Raw genomic sequence first — 21,268 nt, forward strand, 5'->3', positions numbered from 1 at the left:
TCTAAATATTTTCATTTTCTTTAGTTCGTTTTTTTAACATTTGTATTAGGGGTGTGTATGGGTCGGGTGAAATTGGGTTTGATGTGATTTAGATCCGACCCGAAATATATACCGGACCTATTTATTAGACTCGAACCCGACTCTAGACCCGATAAAATCTATACACTTTTGGACCACGATTATACCGGATAAAACCGGGGTGAAATCCGGGCCGTTAATATTATATTACCTTGATAGCTAACATGTAAAAATATCCAAATTTTCAAAACTCCAACCATTATTTGACATCATAAAATTCACTTAGGAAAATATAACAAGAATCAACTCTTCTCTAAAATTAAAGCGTAACCATAATCAATACTAATATTGTCTAATAACACCAAATATTTAAATCAATACAAATAACACAATATTATGCATTAATTAGTCTAAAATCTTATGCATTTTAAACATAAAACATTAACTTATAGTCTTATAATAACTAATAACACAAAATATTAAAGTTTACAATACTTAAATTCCACATAAGAATAACGATCATCCATCACTAATAACACAAAATATTAATTATGTATGATGACCGGACCACCGGGTCGATTTCGGGTTACCCGAGCCATGATCCGAATCCGACCCGAAATAATGACCGGGTATATTTTTAAGACCCTTATCCGACCCTAAATCCGGTGAAATCACACCAAATTAATCTCTAAAGTGTTCAGGACCGGGCCAAATTTTTGGATCGGATCGGATCATGCACATCTCTAATTTGTGTAGAAGTTATCGTTTAAATTTAACCTTAGCATAAAATAATTAAATTTAAATTATGGAATTATATAATTAATTTTAAAGTAAAATTACAAAAGAAAGAAAACCAAATATGATCTGTATAATCTTTTTATATTATGTTTTATATATGGTGTATTTTGTCAAACGAAGATAATCTTCAAATGATCAATTAAAGTTATTGATTTTTTTTCTTTCGAATTCTACTGTGTCAAAAGTGAATATTGTGAAATTAAAATGATAAGTTACTCATATTTTTTTTTGTCAAAAATACAAAATTATTGAAAATTAAACAAAATTAATTTGTCTATTACTTAGTATTTAGCTAGTTAAAATTGAAATTTTATATAGAATCAAAATAGTAACCTAAAACACATAAAATATTGATTCATTTATTCAAAATTATGATATCAAAAAATTGTAACATTTTCTTGGAGAAGAATTAGTTACCGAAAAAATCTTCTGAGGCGAATCTCTCTCTATATATATATATATATATATATATATATATATATATTCTTTTGATAAGTCGATGACTATCATAATTGTTATATATATATATATATATATATATATATATATATATATATATATATATATATATATATATATATATATATATATATTCTTTTGATAACTCGATGACTATCATAACATTTTAACAATTTCTTTTACCTAACGCTTCATGTGATTCACTCATCATTAGGTCACCTGAAATACAAAAGATTACGTGAGTTCTTTGATAAGATGACATTTTTTAATGAAATTAGAAAATATCATTAGAGTTCTTTGATAATGTAAACATACAGCTTACCATAAAAGTTTCATTCTTGTGGACAAATGAGAGTTTATTTTATTAATTTTTTTAGGGTTTGTTTTGGTGAGTTTTTAAAAAAAAAATTTTTTAGTTTTTTTTAAAAGATTTTATAGAAAAGTAAAAGTAATTTTATGTTTGGATATCTTATACAAAAAGATTTTTTTATTTATCAATTATATTTGAATATAATGGTATAAAAGTACTTATTTATTTATTTATTACATAAAAAACTTTTTTTTTTAAAAAAATCTTTTGAAAAAAATCTTTTAAAAAATTGTAAATTACAGTTTTTCAAATTTTTTTATTTTTTTAGTGTTTTTATTTTTATTACTAAAAATTTATTAAATACATTAAAAATAAAAAAAATCTTTTTTATTAAAATTTTTTTTTATCAAAATAACCCAAACAAGCATTTACTATTATATGAATTATTCACCATGTATATAATATATATTGAAAACGGATAATTTTAAATTTAAAGTAAACTAATTTTTTTATAGATAAATTAAAGTATATATAGAAATGATTTTGTCTATAAATTTGGATTTTGATCCTTAAATAATCGCTTTAATAATCATGGTCTTATCTAATCATCATCTTGACTCAAAATAACATAATTAGTAAGAAAATAGATACGAATTCTAATAGAAAAAATGTTATTTGTATATTATTTTTCTATGGCTAATTCAGTTATTCTTACTAAAGTACAGTAGAAAATACGATTATATATAAGAATAATTTAGAGCTAATACAATGCGTTGAGAATTTTTTTTATCGCGCCAAAAACTCCTCTTTCAATCGTAATTTTTTCTCTTCTCAGCATAAAGGGTTTCATTGTATGCACCTCACTTCTTTTCTCTTCTCTTCGATCGCGTCAATCTCACTCTTCGTTTTCTTCTTTTTTTCACGTTTTTCTCTGTTTTGTTTTGTCATTTTTTGTTCTTGTTATCTTCGGATTTGATTATAACTTTTGATTCAATGGAATCCACAAGTTCGAATGATGAGATTTGTGTTTAATTTACTTCATATGTTAATTTTTTATTCTTGATTTGATTTTAATTTTTGGGTAAAGTATACTTTTTGTCTCTAAAGTTTGCTAAAAATTTTAAAAATATCCCTAAGTTTTGATTTGTTTCAATTTTGTCCATCAAATTTTCGATTTGCATTAATTTTACCCTAATTACTAATTTTTTGATAATTAATATTTTTCTTTCCAAATATACCCCTCCCTTATACCTATCATCATCCCAATTCTGTCTCTCCTTCTTTCTCACTTTTCATCTCACCGTCATCTCCACCACCATCATCATTATTGAGCAACACTGTCAACCTTCTCCTTCATCGTCGCTGACCAAACCCCTCATTCTCCTTCTTTCTCCTTTCTTCTCTGACCCTCCATCTCCATCACCACCATATATGTTGAGCTCCATTCTTGATGAACACCATCCTTTTTCTTCTTCTTTGCAGAAATCCAGCACCGTTGAAGCTATCACTCTTCCTCTTTTTCTGTTAGCAAACTCAGTTTCCTATCTTTTCATTGCATGTATATATTCTGTATGCCCTAATCAATAATAATACTAATAAATTAGGCCCTTCTTGTATTTGACTGCAAATTGAGGCCTGATTGAAGATCCAAAACTTTGTTATTACTACTATGGCTTTGTATTCGATAATTTGAAGAATCAAAAAAGTTGCAAGGCTTGAAGATGTTGTAAGCCCTATTATTATTATTATTATTATTATTATTATTATTATTATTATTATTATTATTAGAGAAATTGAATATGCAAAAATCTTGTTGTGAAGAAGCAGCAGCTTGATATGATGATGGTAGAGATGAATATCAATTACTATTTGATGCTTTCTCGACCAAAAAGTTTGAATCTTGATCATTGGGGTTGAAGCTAATTTGGGATTCTTCAAAAACTGTGAAGTCAGAATAGCAGTTGTAGAAAGAAGGATCATAGAACCAAGGTATGTTACTGTTATTATGATTATGATTATGGTAAGAAAAACCATGATGATTGTTGTTTGAGAAATTGGGCTGTTGAAGATAGTGGTTTATGGTGGCTTTTCTTGCTTGAAGCTACAACCTTTTCTTCTTCATCCTCTCTTTTTTGTGAGCATTTTGGTGCCCACCAAGTACTTATAAATTTGCAAATTCCTTCAAATAGTATTGGCACTCAAACTTCATCTCATTATTATTAGTGGTTGTGGTTCTTTGATCTTGTGCTGTGATTTTGTCCCCTCCTGAAGAAATTGAGTTAGATGATGATGATGATGGTGGTGATGGAGATGAACGGAGATGGTGGTGATGGAGATGGAGAGTCGGGGAAGAAAGGAGAAAAAAGGAGAATGAGGGATGAAGGAGGAGGTTGACGGTGGTTGCTCAATAATGATGATGGTGGTGGAGATGACGGTGAGGATGAAAAGAGAGAAAACAGGAGAGACAGAAAATTGGGATGATGATAAGTATAAGGGAGGGGTATATTTGGAAAGGAAAATATTAATTATCAAAAAATTAGTAATTAGGGTAAAATTGATGTAAATCGAAAATTTGATGGACAAAATTGAAAAAATCAAAACTTAGGGATATTTTTGAAACTTTTAGCAAACTTCAGGGACAAAAAGTATACTTTACCCTTAATTTTTTTATTATTCATGTTTTATTTTTAATTTGATTTTAATTTTGTTGATTATCTAGTAATGCAAGTATTTTTTATTTGGCTTATGCTTCTGGCTTTATTATGTCATTTAGGTCTTTTTACATCATGTACGTTGTGTGATTACATCCTAAAAAATTTATGTTATAAATTTGTGTAATGAGAAAAATATTTAGCTCTTGAATTGAAGCGAAATTGATAGTTTGCATGTTTAAAATTTCTACATTTGTTTAGATGAGATGATGATGCTAATTCTATAAATGTGTGGGGGTTTATGATGCTGATTCTATGAATGTGTGGGGGTTTATGTTATATTTGACTATTGAATTTGATTATTATGTTTACTGAATTTGATTATATTCAGGTTCAGTGCTATATTTGACTATTGAATTTGATTATACATATTTACTGAGTTTAATTATACTCAGATTCATTGCTTGACTATTGGGTTTGATTTTAATTTTATATATGCATATTGTTCTAATTTAATTTTAATTTTTTATTATCCATTTTAAAAAAAAAAAGAAAGAAAGATGTTCAGTCTCTTATGCAGATATACACACGTACACGCATTTTGATTTTGTGCTTTTAACATTGTTAATATCTTCTTAATAAAATTTCTTTTCAATTCTAATTAGTATTTTCCCCCAAAATTAATTAATTAATTAAATTCACTTAGTTAAAACGCTTTTAGTCTATGACATAATTGCAACAATATAAGAATTATTAAGTGAATCAAAATAGACAGATTATTGTAAAGTTAGGATTATTGTAAAAAGGATAAGAAGTTCAAATATATATGTGTTAATCTTTGTGACTATCTAGTACAATTATGTTATTAGTCCTAACATGACAAAGACTCTAAGAAAGAACAGGGAACTAAATTTGCATGCCAAACGAATAGTTGAGATCAATAATCAAGCTGGTGTTACAATGAAAAACACCTATCAAAATTTAGTAACTGTTGTTGGTGGCTATGATAAAGATCTTCAGAATCATGTAGCAAAAAGTATCAGAATCATATAAGAAGAGGGGATGCGCTATTATTAATACAGTACTTTCATAGGATGCAATAACAAAAGCTGAACATAATCAAATAGACTCCAAATCATATTAAAAACATCCGGTTATAATCAAATATGTTGTAGATATCAACTATGCTATAATATAATTTTTAAAAACTGAGCATAATTAAACTCATTCAGTATAATAATTAAACATATTCCAATTCATATCATAAAAATACAGTTATAATCAATTAATAATTTATTAATAATTTATTGTTAAAATTAACATATTGAGACTTCAATTCAAAACCCCAACTTAAATATTTTTAGAATAAACTATGCACCACACAAATTCATTTATAGAAGCTCGAAATGAAGAAGAAAAATACAGTCGAAGAAGCTTATCAAAGCTCAAAATAAACAAAAAAAATGCTGTGGAAGAAGCTAATAGAATAAAATAAGGAAAAATGCAAGAAAAATGCAAAATCAAGCAAGGAATAGAAATTTACTTTACAAAATCAAACAAGAAAAATGCAGTCAATAAAATTCACGCCTGAGACACAGAGAACACCGTTTGTGTCGGTACATGTAAAGAGTGAGAGTAAAGTTGAGAGTGAAATTTTTATTTTTAATTTTTGAATTTTGTATTATATACATATATACGATGGTTAAAAACAGTGGCTGAAAGTGGTGTGCATATAGCACAACCCTTTTAATAGATATAAGTGTATCTGAAAAATTAAAATGATTTTGATATTTGCTTATACAGTTTACAGTTATATATGAGAGTAAACTATTGTAATTTGAAACTTTTAATGAAAAATGATTGTCCAGTCAATTTTTTTTAATTCGAATTATAGGAAAGCTGTTTAATCCTTCCATGCATACATGCCCTGATCTGGTGCTCATTATTGTAAAATGAATAAATAAAAGAAGCATGCATTCCTATTCATGGTAAATGAGTAGTAACTGAGATCATGATTATATATCCTGTATGATCAAACCATAGAAATAAAAAGATACTGAAAATGAAAAAGGGAACCAGCAATATAAATGTGACTTCCATCTGACTTTGTTTTTTTCTTCATTGGTCTCTTCTATCTTTCAATTTGGTCCCCAGCATTTATATTAGATGCGTCCAATAGCATATAACAAGTGTGAAAGTGGTACATTCATCCCTTCTTCTACAATCCTAATAATACCTATACAAAATGATCACCATTGCACATACATTTACAGCTTTATTATGTTAGAACAAGTTTGGCCTTTTACACACCAAACTTTAGTTTGATCCAAGCAATATGCCAATAATGAGAATATTATTTTTTTAATACAGTAATATTAAGAAGACAAAAAAAATTAAAATTTATTTATTTAATATTTATTAATTATTGTTAAAATTAATTAATATTAAATAAAATAAATTCTGATCATTTTGACTAATTTCTTTTAGTTATTATCAAATATTTTAGTATTTAATAATATCTCACTTTTCCTTGGAGTAATATGTACATATTCTATATGATCATAATAATCTTTGGCAAATCATACTAGCCAATATTCACTCTTTCGAATTAGTAATAGTATATATAACATTCTAAGTATATTTATGTTGAAGTAGTTATAGTAGTGATGATATTTTAAAAAGTCTGGTTAAAATTAGAGTAATATTTTTTTAAAAATATTATATATATATATATATATATATATATATATATATATATATATACTCTTGCAATATGCACTGTAATTTGTTGAAGTTTAGGACAATAAAATAAAAAAAATAAATGTTAATATTTTTATTAATATTAATTAATATCTTGGTTATTTTATTTTTTTATATTATTAAAATTTAGTGTTTATAGTTTAGAATTTAATATAAAAAATTTTTTAAGCCAAATATTGAATGAAAATAATAAATTTTATTAATCATATTATAGCTTTTTTTTTTTTGCATTGTTTCCTGCCTCTTATTTCAAGTATTTTTTGGCAATATTTTTACATGTTTTTTTTATTTTCAGAAACCAACGCTGCCTACAAGTATTAAACAACTACTCCAATACATTCTTTAAGAAAGCTTTTGGTTTTAGACATTTTAATTCCCGATAGTATAAGAAGCCACATAAACATTATCTAACCTATATAATAAGGAGCAATATATCTAATAAATTCTATTATATTGTAAGGTTCGGAGAATTAATAATATGCATATGTCCTTATTTCTCAGTTGCATCAAACAGAAGTAACACATTAATCATTACTAATTTGGAAGCACCCTAAATTTTCATTTGTATATTAATTAAGTGGATGAAAGGGAACAATTCTTTATTTTGGTCAAAATTACTAATCTGTGGAGAGAACCCTACATACCAAATTGGTTAGTTTTCCATACTAAGCTATTTAATTTGTGACAACAATGATTCATATTCTTAATTCTTTCGAGACAAATAATCATGAAAAGTTGAAAGAAAAGTGTGTCTCTTCTCTGTCTTCCCGTGACCCCACCCTCTTTCACTTTGCAACTATTAGCTTTTTCTCTCGTGGACAAAAATGCCTAACCAGATATCTTAATTTGTTAGCATGATACACACTGCTTTTGCATGAAGAATAATAATATTGTTTTCTTACAACTAAGTCACCACAATTTTGTATCATTATTAATTATTAATGCAATCTTAAGAGCTAAGTTTCTGTACCACTAAGCACCCTCATATATGTAACCTTTTTTTATTGAGTGTTCTAGGCTGGAACGTATTAACTCATCACACCCTTTATTTGCTAAAAGTGATTGATTCCTTTTATGGCCCTACCCCATTAAGGTCCAATGGCCAAAAAATAAACCAATAAATCCTCTTTCCTTTCTCTTTACATCACATTATAAATTCTTAACCATACCGATAATAACAAAATTTCATTTAGTAAGTGAGGATAGGTCTACGATTTTTTATTTTGAATTTTTGATATTGTAGAATAGTGTGTAAAATAGGTACATACTGACATGATGGTATTTAATAAAAAAATATTAAAAAATTATCAGAATTTTATTATTTTTAACTATTACTTAAATAAAAAATAATAAATTTTAATAGCATTCTAATATTTTTTCTAGCAGAAAGTTGGAAACTATAACAATACTCTATAGGGATTGATAATACGCATCCTGCATATATTGTACTTTTACAAATAAAAAAATATGTTTCTAACAATACGTCTCTCGCGAATTGTATTTTCATAAATAAAAGTTATATATTTTCTCCTATAATACATTTTTAGTGATTTATTAAACTGATTTTGGAGTTTACTAAGGATTGAACTCTTGACCTTCTGGATTAGTGTTTTAATATTATGTTATGATACCGCTCATCCCAAAACCTTCAGCTAATGAAAAAAAATAACACTAATAATTATATCTCTAATACTCCATAAATCTCAATTGTACATATTATACAAATATTCCATTGACCCCTCGTACTTTCCCATAAAAAATTAACCTCAGTACCGTGGATCCATTATATATATATATATATATATATATATATATGTTATTAAGATTGAACAAAAGTAATGGTACATTAACTAGCAGTTGTGTCATATACTACAATATAATATTTCTTGTTAATTAATTCAAAATATATTATTAGTACAGTGAGCGAGGATTTATATATAAGAAAGCATAATTCAAATCTGAAAAAGTGCACGAAAAAAGAATTGAATCATACATTTTATTTTAATTTGAAACAAAGAATTTATAAAAGTTTTTAAAATTTTAGAATTTCTGTACATTGGAATATATTAGCGTTTATACTTGAAAAGCTTTGTTTAAAGTTTTTTAAAACTATTTCTGAAAAGCTAGTTCTTTAGTTAAAACATTTCTTAGGTCTTAACAAACTTTAGATAGCTGTGTAAATAGTTTCTAACGTATTTACGTTGAACGCGCAAGTATGAAATTAAAGGAAACTTCTGAATAGTTATAAGTAATATAAACTCAAGAGTAAAGAGATAATTTTTTAGAAAAGGTACATATGCGATATATACCATTTCGACCTCGAAAACTTACGTCCAGTCCTCATATATTATAGTATAATATTTTTTATTAATTAATTTAAAATATGATTAGTGAGCAAGGATTTATACATAGCTATAAGAATTAAAGGTATGAGGCAAGAACTCAATAGAGAAACAAAGAGAAAGAGAGAGCGTTAGAGGTGTTAGAGGTGAAAGAATGATCTGAAATAAAAATATATGGTTGGTCTTTAATAATGTGTGTAATAAATTTATATACTTATTAGCGTGATTAATTCTTCTAATAGACTTTACATAGCACACATATTTATTGTCTAATAAATAGCTAATTACATTACAAAAAAGTCTAACTAACTATTATTATATACACCACACGCTAACCTCTTTCATCTTCCCTCAAACTGAGGCGTGGCCTAGAAACAAGCCTCAGTTTGGACCGAAAATCAGCAAAAAGAGTAAAAGAGATGGGTTTAGTGAAGATTTCTGCGAGTTGATAAAGAGCAAGAATGTGAATAACTCTAACAAAACCCTTTAGTACTAAGTCACGAGCAAAATGGATGTCCAATTCAACATGTTTAGATTTGGAATGAAAAACCAGGTTGACAACCAACATGACAGCACTGAGATTGTCACAGTACACGACTGGAGGTGTTGTAATTGGCATATGAATAACTAAGAGGAGGTTACGAATGGACATAATTTCAGCTACAGCATTAGCAATGTCTCTGTACTCGACTTTAGTACTAAAGCGAGAGACAGCATGCTACTTACGCGAGGTCCAAGAAATCATATTTGGCCCCAAGAAAATACAATAACCATTAGTCAATTTGCGATCATCAGGGTCTGACCCCCAATCAAAATTAGTGTAGACAGTAAGATTGTGCTCCACGGCTGGCTAAATTCGAATATCAAGATCAGTCGTTCCATTAATGTAGCGAAAAATGCACTTAACAACCTTCCAACATGACTCGAGAGGGTTCTGAATAAATTGGCAGACGCGATTGATGCAATAGGCAAGCTCTGACCCGGTAATGGTGAAATACTGAAGGCTCCCAACTATTGAGCGATAGAGAGCTGGATCCGAAAACACAAGACTGCCAGTCTTGGATAATTTAAGAGAGGAAGGAATTGGAGTAGCACAGAAATTACACCCCAGCATGTTGGCTTTCTTTAGTATGTCAAGAGAAGGCCACCATCATTGGTAGGAACCACTTCCAAGCCTAGGAAGTAGTGAAGGCTGCCAATATCCTTCAATGCAAAATGAGAATTGAGATCAACAATGACTTGCTTAATCTGTGCATCTGAACTACTAGTAATTATAATGTCATCGACATAAATGAGAAGATAGCTAAGAGCACCATTATAAACCCTGGTGAAAAGGGACGTAGCAGCCCTTGTTGTAGCAAAATTAAGCTTGTGCAAAACACTCGAAACCTTCATGTACCACACACGGGGAGCTTGTTTCAAATCGTATAATGACTTTGCTAATATACATACTTCATTAGGGAAACCAGTCTCATAACCAGGTGGTTGAATCATAAACACCTCTTCACTTAACTCATCATTTAGAAATACATTATTAACATCAAGTTGTCTAATGCTCTATTTGTTTGAGACAGCCAAAGACAACACTAATCTGATTGAAGTAGGCCTCACAACCGGACTGAAGGTTTTTTGAAAATCAATTCCAGGTCTTTGGATAAAACCCTGAGTAACTAGCCTGACTTTATACTTCTGTAAAGAGTCATCCGAGTTGTGTTTCACTCGAAAAGTCCACCTGCATCCTATAGGAGTTCAATTTAGAGGCAAGGGAACTAGATCCCAAGTGTGAATATGCATGAGAGCACTATATTCTTCATCCATCGCCTGCTTCTAATATGGAATTGATAGTGCCTCCTTATAATTCTTAGGTTCAAGATTGATTGTGACAGAGGCTTGAAGCATTTTTTGTTTGAAAATATCATTCTTCAATTAAGTTATCATTGGATGAGATGAGTGGATATGTGGGAAAGATTGAGATTGAGGTTATGGGGCGGATTGGTTAGTAAGACTAGGAAAAGAAGAGGGAGTTTCATTATGTGAATTACTTGGGATATGTGAGTTTTAATGGATTGGGAACTGATGGAAGCGCTTAGGCTAAGAAAGGGGGTTTGTGTGTCAGGTATGGGCTGGTGAGACAAAATGGTGAGAGATGGCGTAGGTTGAGATAATGAGAATGGTGATGATGAGGGATCATCAAGAAGGGTGTCCTTTAGCGATTGCAAAAACCCAGACTTGAAGAAAAATTGGTTTCATCAAAGATAACATGCCTACTCAGAATAATTTTTCCTGAAGCATTCAAGCATCTGTAGCCTTTGTGCTGAATGTCATAACCAATAAACACACAAGGTTGGGACCGATCATCAATTTTGTAGTTATTGAATGGCCTAGTATAAGAGAAGCATAAACAGCCAAAAGTTTTCAGGGACAAGTAGTTTGGGTTGACATTGAACAACTTCTCATAAAGGTGAATATTGTCCAAAATTGGACTAGGCAGCATATTGATAAGTCGCACCGCAGTGATAAAGGCATCACTGCAAAATTGTTTGGGCATTGAAGCTTCAACTAGTAGTGTGAGACCTGTTTCAATGATATGCATGTGTCTTCGTTCAGCAGTTCTATTCTGTTGGTAAATGTACGAACATGAGAACCTCCATGCCAAACCTGTTTCCTGCAAAGACTTGGCCAAACTCACATATTCCTTTGTATTATCACTTTACATCATCTTAATTTTAGTATCAAGTTGCAATTCAACCATAGTTTAAAAATCAAGAAATATAGATCTGAGTTGAGCCTTCGAAGAAATGAGATAAATCATGTGAAACGAGAAAAAAGCATCAATAAAATGGACATAGTACTTTGAAAAAATTATTGAAGCCATAGGGGCAGAGCCCCATATGCCTGTATACACGAGTTCTAAGGATTCGCTATACACAGAATTTGAAGAAGGAAATGGGAGCGGGTGAGCTTTCCCAAGACCGTAAGAAGGACATGCAAAATGTTCAGAAATGAATATTACAAGATTGCAAAACTTTATTTGCTATGGTAGTTGAGGGATGCCCAAGGCAAGCATGCCAAAGAAGGAAATTGGTGTTTCGTGGAACTGAAGCAAGGAAGGCAGTAGCTGAATTGCCTTTGTCCTTTGCTCGAAAGTCAGTAAACTTGTATAGTCCTTTCTCAACTGTTCCTTGGAGTATGACCTCCTTGGAGACCTTACATTTAATAGCACAGTGATCATCATGAAACTCAAAGAAAACTTTATTGTCTTTAGCAAATTGATATACACTCAGGAGATTTTTCGAAATTTGAGGCACTAAAAGAAGTTTTGTGAGTAAAAACTGTTTCTTATTTAGATCTAAAATAAAAATAGAATTTTCAACATGGCTAATTGATAAACCTGTACCATTTCCAATAGTGACACATTTTGATCCAGCATATTCATACTTTTCAATGAAGTTCATTGCATTTGCAATTATATAATGTATGGCACCAGAGTCTGGATACTAGTTCGGATCTTGAAGAGTTGAAGGTGTAGCATAATCAGCTTCATTTCGCATTAAGGCACTAGAGTAAGAAAGATTCGCATCAGGACTTTGAGAAACTAAGGAGTTTTCTGTGCGTGAAGTCCTCCAGAGTTAGAATCGTATCTGTACCAGCAAGTGAGAGCAGAATGTCCAAGTTTGTTGCACACTTGACACTGTATTATTTTGGAATTTGTTCTTCCATAACCTTGAGCCTGAGAATGCATAGAATTTGATCTTCCATATCCTTGCTGCTGGAACTACATGTGTCTTCCTCTTCTGCCAAATCTTGAACTGCCTCGTCCATGGAATGGAAACCTTCCTCCATGAAAACCTCCTCTAAAATTGTGATTGGAGTTTTGAACGTGTGATACATGTGCTTGTACAAAATTGTCATGTCTCTTATACTTGTCTAACAACTCTTCGTGCGCCATTAACAAAGCTTCTAACTCTCCAATTGACATTAGAGGAGACCTAGCAGTTATAATGGTGTTGAATGAGGTATACTTCTCTGGTAGTCCATTTAAAATAGCGTCTACATGATCAGAGTCATTTATCGTCGCTCCAACACAAATTAAAGAATCTACTACCTTCTTTATCTCTAGCAAGTAATTGCAAATCGAACATTCTTTCTTCATGTTTACTAGTTTGTTCTTGAGTTGTCCAATCTTCATCGTGATCTGTGATGCAAAGAAAGTCTTTAATCTTTTCTAGATCTGGTGAAAAAACACACATCCAACTATGTGTGTATTGAATCTCTTGCTCATGGATACAAGAAGCCAAGTCTTGAGTAGTACATCTTGTTTCTTCCACGTTGCGTATTCTGGATTCACCGTGCTTGAAGCTTTATCTTCGATTGAAAGATGCATCTTTGGAATTGACTCATCTGTGATGTGATTCAACATTTCATAACCTTCTATTATAGATTTTACTTGATCTTTCCATGGTAGAAAGTTTTTTTCATCTAGTTTCATTGCAATCGAACTTGAGAAAACTTGAGCAATTTGTGCAGTACTGAGTGATGCGGAAGTCATGGCCACAAGGATCTGGAGCTCTGATACCATAAAGGTATCAATCAGAACTCAATATAGAGAGAGAGAGAGAGAGAGAGAGAGAGAGAGAGAGAGAGAGAGAGAGAGAGAGAGAGAGAGAGAGAGAGAGAGAATTATTTGAATTAGAAATGTATGGTTAGTCTTTAATGATGTGTGTGTGCTGAATTTATATACTTACTAGTGTGACTAACTCTTCTAAGAGACTCTGCATAGCGCACACACTCACTGCCTAATAAATAGTTAATCATATTACAAAAGGTCTAACTAACTATTATTATACACACCACACGCTAACCTCCTTCAAAAATGTATAATCAAAATAAAAAAAAGTGCACAAGAAAAGAGTTGAATCGTCTTTTCTTTCTTTTTTTATTTTGAAACAAATTTAAAAACACTTTTTAAGTCTTTGAATTTGTATACACCGAAATATATTAACGATTACATTTCGAAAGTTTTGTTTAAAATTATTTAAAATTATTTCTGAGATACTAATTCTGTAGTTAAAAGTTAAAACCCTTTTGAAAGTCTTAAAAATTTTTAAATAGTTTTGTAAATCATTTTTGATAAATCTATGTTAAGCAGGCAAATATGAAAAGAAATTTCTTAACTAATTATAAGTAATAAACTCAAGAGTAAAGAGATAAGTTTTTAGAAGATGTACACATATGATATATACCGGTATGACTTCAAAAGTCTACATACAATTCTAAAAAAAAAAACTTAACAATTTTGCTATATATTCTTTCTTGGAATCTTCTCAAGTTAAATCTTAATTTAAGTTAGACCACAACTCATTAACTTTAAAATTTTAGATATTATTTACTCAAGTATTCTCATCAAATTCACTCTCTACTAACGTAAGAATTTTAGATATTTTTTTTAAAATTGTTTTATTATTAAATAATAATTCATATTGACTCTTCACCAATCTAAAAATCTTAAATATTTTTTTCTTAAATATTCTTAAAACTATAAATCATTAATGGATTAATTTACAAGATGAATATATAGAGAGTTTGACAGCTTGTTCACAAGATGAGAAATTCAAAAACTTGATGATTTAGTTCAAAATTTCTTCTTATTTTTGAGTTATAGTTATGAGATTTTTTAATGAATGTGAATTATTCTCAGAGTTACAATAATTAATGTAATACACCGATTAACATTGGAAATAAAACTATTTGAATTATAATTTTTAAAATCGTTTCTAAGATAAAAGAGTTATAAAAAAAAAAAAAGAACTTAAAGAAAGTTAGAGAAAAATTTGTAGCATCTGTTTGTTTTTTGCACATTTTTTATCCTTTTAGGGTTTGAGATATTATATATAATAGAGAATATTAAAATTTTTTTTTAATATTGGAGAAGGGAGTTGCATTGGTATAATATACCAAAATGCCCAAAAAAAATCATGTTTAGTGTTATTGTGGAAGTTTCTGATATTTTAACCTAATTATATTTTAAAATACAAAACGTTACTGTTGTTTTCGAATTTTTTAATTAAAAAAACAAAAATTTCAAAACATCATTGACATTTTCTTATTTCCAATTTCAAAAAAATTATCACATGCAAAATGGTCTTGCCGTTTTGTCTTTAACGAATATAAAAAATATTTTTTTATACATAAAACGTAGGTAACGTTTTATGTCTTTGAAAAAGTGAAAAATATCCCATACTAAAATAAAACTGACATATACTAAAATATTGTAGCACATCACACAATTTATTCGAATATAAAAAAATTCAGCCCCCCATACTAACGTTAAACAAGATTTTTTTATGGTCATTTTATTTCTTAAAATAAGTATATGTAAAGGACAAGTATTTTGTTTTCTTTCATTTGTTCCTTTTTCTCCTATACTAACTCTGTATGGTAATTCCGCCTATACTTCACCTACGGTACATAGCCGGTCCCAAGTCCGGATAAAGGAGGAGGATTGTGTTAGGCATTCGACAACCAATATAAAAATTTAGTCAAATTTTCATGACATGGATCAAAGATGTTATTTTGCTAAAGTTAGGTCGTTGCCCGGAAGCAATGCGCTATATAGCTCGCGCATAGTGTCAAATGAGCAAGAGCCGCTGCATCATACTTGGGCTTAGTGTTAAATGAGTAAGGATTTCCGCGTTTTCGTGAATAGACGAGGGTAAATTAAATAAGCTAGTTCACAAAGAATAAAAAGGTAAAGACAAAGGTCGGATCGACAGAAGGTTGAGATTTGGGACATAGAACATAGACACTCTAATACGTGAGCATCTTCTCTTTATTTTCTTATTATTTTAGATGTGAATTTATTGAATTTGATTGATATTTTAGTGTTTGAAGCCTATATAGATGCTACTTTGAGTCACTTTAGTGTTTTATTATTTCAAGTGAAGTTTGGATCGGTTTGGTAGAGTTCGCATGCAAGAAAAGAGAAGAATTTTGAATCTGCTTGCTGGCGCTAAACGCCGCATCTGGCATTTAGCTCCCAAGAGCTTTGGAACATGTGGGACCATTCTGTCAAGCTGTTGCTAAACGCGGACCTGAGTGTTTAGCGCCAGGTGCTTCGTAATTCGTACCAAGTTTCTGCCTCATAGGACGCTAAATGTCAAGCCTAGCATTTAGCGCCAAGAAGACAGTAACGTTAGGAAGCTTTCTGCCACCTAGGACGCTAAACGCCGATTCTGGCATTTAGCGCTAATAACGCGGATCCAACTTTAACCAAAGGGGATTCATTAGTTAGATTTGGGTTTTAATTAGTATATTTTATTTTGTTTTGATTATTTTTATTTATAAACACAATCTTTTAGGCCTAGAATTTATTATTCTATTTTATTTTCAAATCAAAATTAGGTTAGATATGAAAAGGAAAAGATTTAGCCCTTCGGGCTTCTCTCTTCTCTTCGACCTCATTCTAGTTTTCACACACACTTCACTCGTTCTCTCTTTTCTATTTTTATTCTTCATTAGTTTTAGGTTTTACATTAGATTATGATTTAGAATTTTCTGCATTATGGACAATTAATCTTTCATTGTTAAGGTTAGGAGCTCTATTTACTTTGATGGATTAATAATTATTTGTGCTTCTAGTCTTGATTAATATTTTGATTATTGTTTAAGAATTAGTTTCATTCTTCATCCTAAGAATTAGTGATTATTGGAAAATAACTCTAATTCAACTTGAATTCTATTTGAGTCTTGGAAAAGTTATATCATTGAAATTACAGCTTGAAACCAAGCTCATAATTTCTAATTATCTGGACTTAACGTGGTACGTGATATATAACCGCATTATGCTTTGGGGTTCTTAGGGTTGTGTGGCATATAAATCAGAATTTGAACTTCACCCTCTAATACAATTGAGTCATCAAGGGATTGACGGTTGGTTGTATCAGAGGAGATTGGATTACCTAGAAATGGGAATTTAATCACTTGGGGCTAACAAGTAAATGTTGATTATGTTATATATTAGATGATGAGGTGTGGGTTTGGGGGCGACATACTTGTTTGGGGCTAACCATGTCTCAAGACTATGCTCAGTGAGATAGCAGTCTGATATGCATTGTGATACTGTCAATTACACATGTTGATTTCTCTGTTTCCATCCTAGTGTTGCAAAGTATAGTACAATCGAGTTATCATTTTAAGCTATCATATCGAAATGTGTGGAGGCAAAACAGAAGGTAATTGCTTAAATTTACAGTGATTGAGAAGAGTTGTATAGCAAGATTCCATCCTATTACAAATTTTGAAACAATGCTTCCCTGGCACCATACATGATTGTGTTGTTGTTCCTCATTACAACAGAAATATGACTGATAAAGATTAAAGCGAGTTTGATAAAGTGTTTTGGGTATTTTCTCTATTCATCGAAGCGCTTAATTACTGCAACTCATTTGTATTGGTTGACAGGACACATTTGTATGGAAAATAAGGGGGTTGTTGTTAATTGATGTGGCCTAAAATGGTAATAACAACATCCTGTCTATAGCTTTTATACTAGTGGAGTCTGAGTCTATCGAGTCATGGTCACTTTTTCTAATAAATTTGAGGCAGCAGTTACTCCGTAACAGGGCCTTCTTCTTATATCTGATAGATCTCAAGTCATATGCGTTGCCCTTAATACACCCAATAGTGGTTGGCGTCCTCCAATAGCTCAACATGCTTATTGCATATGTCATGTGGCTTCCAACTTCAATTTTCAATTCAAATTGGCTGAAGATAAGAGATATCTTATCAATGTGTAGCGTATAGTCCAAGTAAGGAGGGATGTAAGTGGTACTTGGATACCTTGAGAGATTATCAAGGGATATGTTAGAGTGGGTACTAAGGTTTAGAAAGGAACTATGGCTCCAACATTATATTGTGATGGAGGTTGTCAGATGGTCACATGATGACAAATCTCTCAGAGTGTATCAATGTTGTTTTAACAGGAATGAGAAACCTCCCCATGACAGCTATTGTGAGGGCTACTTATGAGAGGTTACAACAACTATTTGTGCATAAAGGGTATGAAGCACACGCTCAATTGCAAGGTGCTCAAGTATTCTCATAGAGACTATTAGTAGTTATAGAGAATAATAGAGAAACTTTGTCGAAGATGGTAAGTGTGCATCAACAATGCAGAAACCCAACACAACTGTCTACAACTATAAAAATTCTCGAGGAACGACAATCATTTGAGGGGGACGAGATTAGCTGACTTGTCTGTAAACAAATACCCCCAATCATAATCAATAAGTAACACTGGGTGGATCTGCTCCTAGCAGAATATGTGAAATCCTATTTCTATGCCAAGTCATCTTCAGACCAATATTCTACTTCCAGTCCACTTACTAAGGTGGAGGCTTGTCACAAAGCAAATCCTTAGCCCATTGCTATATGGGATATCCATGATATAACTAAAAATCTCTAGTACAACTCCAATCGGGTCACCATCTGTGCACAAATCAAGATAGTAAGCCACATCCTAGAGTGTAATGGTGATTTTGTCCTATAAAAGGTGAAAACTATGCGTTTCGGATTTTCACCGCTCAATAAATACAAAGAGCAAGGTATTGTCAAACATAAAATTTCTTAGCTCTACTAGGTGTCTGAATCCAGCCTTCTTAATGTAAAATAGTAAGATATCAGGCCAGTAAGATAGACAACATCATACGACATAACAAGAGCAACTAAGGTATCTGTAAAAGTATAGTTGATTAGTCTTTTATAACTAATTAGTATAATAATGCTAACAATAACATAATTTTTTAAGTAATAAAATATTTTTAATTACATCTTATAATTAAGTAATTAAATAATGTAATGAAGTTAAATATTATAATTAAGTAACTAAATAATTTAATTAAAAATTCTCAATTTTACCAGGATAATCATAAAAATAATATTAATTAATAATATCCTAATATAATTAAAATTTTGCTAAAAAAGAGAACTCCATCTATAACAAATCATCTTTTATGAAAATGTTCACTCCTAACTACTACACTTTTAACTAATTGAATCCAAATAAATAAATAAATATGTCAACTAATTAATTAAAACAAGTTAAACTAACATGTTTAATACGTAATGATATGTGCTTCAAATGTTCGTGATATAAAAAGTTTAATATTATTTAAAAGTTATTAATTTATCTTTTTAGAATGTTCAATTTAATTTAATGTATTTTAATTTTATTTATTTAATTACTAAATTAGACTTTATGTTATTGGCTTAAGATTTTCTTTATTTTAACCTAATAAGAGGTTATAAATACCTCATAAATTATTGTAGTCATCATTGAGTGATTTAGAGGTTTGAAAACTCTTTTTTTGTGTGTGATTAAATTATGGTGTGGACAAGTGAGGTTGAGTAAGTCTTTCTCTTGTTGCATTAGGGAATTGGGTAAAAGGTTGAGGAGTCCCTCCAATTCAATTTCTAAACTATGATGTAGACAAGTTAGGTTGAGTGAGTCTCTCTCTTGTTGTATCAAGAAATTTGGTAGAAAGTAAAGCGATTCTCTTTGTACTCAATTTCAATCTATCTCTTTTATTTCCTATTTCAATTTCAATGTATCTTTTTATTCGATTTTACTTGTCTTTTTATTTACTTTTTATTTCTTTATGACGTACTCTAACTACTTAAATTGAATTATCCTCACATAACAACTCATTAAATAAAATAAGTTAATCTAACATGTTATTATACACAGATAAAGGAGAATAAAAGAGAAAAAGATCGGAAGAGACGTTCTCCTTAGAGAGGATGAACAATATAGCCAGAGAGAGGATGAAGGGAGACGTTGTTGAAGCCTAAAGTCAGCGGCAAATCTGGATAACGATGGATCTGTACGCCTGAACCCTTCGAGAGAGAATATATAAGGAGCAACCGCGGTGGATTTTGACGAAAGAGAAGTGGCAATTGATGAAAAAGAAAATGGATGCAAATCTGACTATCTGAGGAAGAGGGCAATGCGAAGAAAGAAGGAACAGTGGGCGAAAAAGAGGAATAGAAGAGAGAGGCGGTGGGCGTCGAGAAGAGAAAGAGAGAGAACCAGCGGTAGGCACCGCAAAGAGGAAGAGGAAGAGATACGGCAGTGGATAATGGGGAGTGAGAAAGGAAGATGGATGAGAGATGATGGAGGATGGTGAGCTACTGAGAATGATGAGGAGTTGCAGAGAGGGAGGTAGAAGATGCATGGAGAGGACCAAGAGAGAGACATGTTTGGGAGTATAGAAAGGTGAATTTCGGAGTTTGAAAATTAAACAAAGACAAAAGTGTAAAAAATTAGTGTCTCACAAATTATGTCTTAGTGTTTTAATTATTTGGAGGTATATAGTTTAGTATCTTGGTATCTTTCATGTCTATAAAAAAATTGTGTCTTACTAAATCAAACGGGACATAAGTAGGCACAAGATTCGGTGGTCCAGGAACTTTTGGACCACTTAGTGGTCTAAGTAGGAAACATGTTTTTAGAGTTTTTTTTATTAATTGCTACGTAGTCCTTGAACTAATTTTAATTACAAATCAACCCCATATATTTTATTTAATTATAAAAATAGTTTTTTATTTTATAAATTATTATTTTATCAATTATCTATTATATTTATTAACAATCAAATACAAAAATAACAACCAATTATATCCTCCATTCATCCTAATAATTCCAATTGATTAAATAATTAACTTTGATCTCGTTACGTTCGTCCATGGCTTCCAAATCGTGTTTCCTTGAAATTCAATAGATTGGTTTTTCAAAACAATCGATTGAATGATAACTCAATCGATTGGTTTACACTATATCACAAAACAATCGATTGAAAGTTGTAAGGTAGAATGGTAAAAAGCTTATACCAATCGATTGTTTATACTTTCCAATCGAATGAATGTCTCAAAAC

General features: G+C 30.6%; 1 pseudogene; it reads right to left on the minus strand.

The window, feature by feature from the left end:
• Positions 1 to 3,185: 3,185 nt before the first annotated feature.
• On the minus strand, positions 3,186 to 9,990 carry LOC112803950 (uncharacterized; annotated as a pseudogene).
• Between the last annotated feature and the right edge of the window lie 11,278 nt (positions 9,991 to 21,268).

The sequence above is a fragment of the Arachis hypogaea genome, chromosome 5 (genome assembly GCF_003086295.3).
Source record: "Arachis hypogaea cultivar Tifrunner chromosome 5, arahy.Tifrunner.gnm2.J5K5, whole genome shotgun sequence".
Taxonomy (NCBI): domain Eukaryota; kingdom Viridiplantae; phylum Streptophyta; class Magnoliopsida; order Fabales; family Fabaceae; genus Arachis; species Arachis hypogaea.